This window comes from Cibotium barometz, chromosome 6 (assembly GCF_041138505.1).
Source record: "Cibotium barometz isolate CiBa-2024 chromosome 6, ASM4113850v1, whole genome shotgun sequence".
In the NCBI taxonomy this organism is placed as follows: Eukaryota; Viridiplantae; Streptophyta; class Polypodiopsida; order Cyatheales; family Cibotiaceae; genus Cibotium; species Cibotium barometz.
The window spans coordinates 54404214-54407095 of record NC_141051.1 but is presented as its reverse complement, the minus strand read 5'-3'; positions in this window follow the sequence as shown (position 1 = coordinate 54407095).

The window sequence follows — 2882 nt, the reverse complement described above, 5'->3', positions numbered from 1 at the left end:
CATTCGATGGGCTATCTACAACATGCAGGTTCAGATTAGTTTCATGCAGTAGATGAGAATGATTCATGGCCTCTTACTGCTGCACTTGATCTTCCTTGCTCCACAACTTCTCTTCGAAAGGCATCTCGAGTGGAACTGGTGAAGCCCCAGTAACAAGGGGATCAATATGATGAGTAGCAACATTATCCACCAAAATTTCCTTGCTTAAAGCATCACGGCTGTGATCATCTTGGGCATTTCCCTGGCTTAGGACATCACAATTTTGATCTTGAACATCCAGACCATCCCATTGCACATGGTCAATTCCCACTGCAGCACATTGGTCAGCAGAATAAGAGAATTCATTTTCCACATATCTTGAGATTTCTGTCCCATTGGCAGCCGCTGTAAGGTGACCACTCTCTACATCAAGCGGCAGCTTTGTGTGATCGTCCACATGATACATGGAGGACATCAAGCTATCATCACACATGCCCATGGTGTCCTCATCGTCAATGACGTCTCGGTCACACCTAGAGTAAGAGTTCTTTTGTTTCTCTTGCCTTGTGCAACATTGTTCCAACTCAGGGTCATGTGCCACAACTTGTTGCAGGCAACCTTCATCTACATTTGGTGTAGTTTGCAACACTTCTGTAGGTAAAGAAGCTACAACAAGACCATCGTCCTGCTCAACACTCTCTGTCCCACCCTTGTAATGAGTGTTCTTTTGTTCAGAGTTGTGCTCCATGACATCAACTTGGAGACTTTTATCTACTTGAGGAGTAGCTTGCCACTCTTGATCTGCAAGTAAAGGAGATGCAGCAAGTTCATTTTCTGATTTTTCCATGTGGGTGCGCTTGGCACTTGAGTACAGACCCTCATTGCCCAATAATTCATCAAAATTTTCCATCATTGATACTCCAAAATTCTCATCATTCGATTCGACTGACACATCTAATGGATGTGAGGGCTTCCTTTTTCTATGCAGATGGTTATCTGGGGCTTCAAGCTGGCAACCATAGTGAACAGTGTCAAGCTGTAAACTACCGTCTGTAGCTATTTCATTCAAATCCTTAATACTTAGCTCACTCTCTGCGGCCATAGTCCTGAAGGCTAATGCGCTTGCAAATCTCACTCTGCCCGGCCATAGTCCTGAACTTTGATGCCCTTACAAATGTCTCCGCAAATTCTCTCTGAAATGTACCTTCTCTCTGCAGACAACTATGATGTATCTGCTCTGCAAACCCTAATTTTCCTGCTAAGCAAAACCCTAATTTTCCCAGAGATGTATTCCTAAAACGATCTGCAAGCCCGGATTCTAACCCCGCCCTAGGGATGTATAAACTCTCAAGCCTCCGATGATCTGAAAACCCTAATTGCCTTGAGCGTATGCATGAGAATGAATCGATGGAGGTGCAGGGCAAAAGCAGGGTACCTTTTTTCTGGAGGCGCTGCAGATGAATCCATGCAAGGCAATTCGCATAGCTGAGGTTATTTGGTTGTCTCACAGAGACAGTATGTATTAGACATGTTGTCCAAGTATGGGATGGCTGATTGTAAACTAATCTCAGTGCCATTAGATCAAAATGACAAGCTTGTGTGGATGCAGGTTATGTGTTGGAGGATCCCATTATGTACAAGAAGATTGTGGGGAGTTTGATCTATGTCACAATCAGCACACCAGATTTGAGTTACACTTTTGGCTTAGAGAGCCAGTTTATGTAGCTTCCGTGCAAACCACATCTTGATAGTGTGCGACGCACACTTTGGTATTTGAGGGCCATTGTTGATTATGCATTGTTTTATGTAGTAGGTGTACCATTGGAGCTATATGGGTACACAGATGAAGATTGGGTAGGTAGCATTTCAGACAGGAGATCTACTAGTGGATTTATGTTTTCATTGGGGAGTGCTGCTGTGACATGGAGCAGCAAGAAGCATCCCATAGTTTCCTTACTGATGAGATCTACTAGTGGATTTATGTTTTCATTAGGGAGTGCTACTGACATGGAGCAGCAAGAAGCATCCCATAGTTTCCTTACTGAAGATTGGGCAGGTAGCATTTCAGACAGGAGATCTACTAGTGGATTTATGTTTTCATTGGGGAGTGCTGCTGTGACATGGAGCAGCAAGAAGCATCCCATAGTTTCCTTACTGAGTATAGAGGTAGAGTATATAGGAGATCTGGTGACCTAGCTCCATTGCTCCCAATTGCAAGACATGAGGGAAAATTTAAAGTTTTACTTAGGGAAAGAAGCGTCGACCATTTCACAAATTTTTGCAACTCGCGACGGCATTTTGACATGCTGACGCCGCCGTAGGCTGATGCGTGGGGAAGTTGGGCAGGTGTGCCTGAAGGCTTTTGGCCTATTGTTAAGGCTGGAGTGAGAGGTAGCTCCTCCACTAGCTGGGGGTTCCAGAGGTTAGTTTAAATTAGAATAAAAAGGGATTTAATTCCTAATTATGACTAGTAGGGTGATTAACAAGATAATTAGGCTCAAAAATTGGATGAATCCTAAGCTTGGCTCTGATACCATGTTAATTTTACAGCAATGTGATGAGCTATGGTGGATCAAATGCAAGAATCAACATAATTATCAAGTGATTAGATGATGATTAAGATGGGATTAGTGAGCATTTAATCTAATAGGACAATGTAGGCACAAGATGCCAAGCATCTAATCCCACTGATTTCTCCTTGATTTGTGCCACCTCCCGTACATCTGGGGGCACCTTTTCTTAGAATCTTTTCACACCCCTATATTCACTCATGCTACCCTTGATTCTCTCATCACTAGATTCCTCTCACCGTTTCACTATTACCCACTTAATTGCAGACTCCCTTTTACAGTCTCTTGCTATAAGGGCTTGTTCCCGCACACACCCATTCACTTGCATATTTC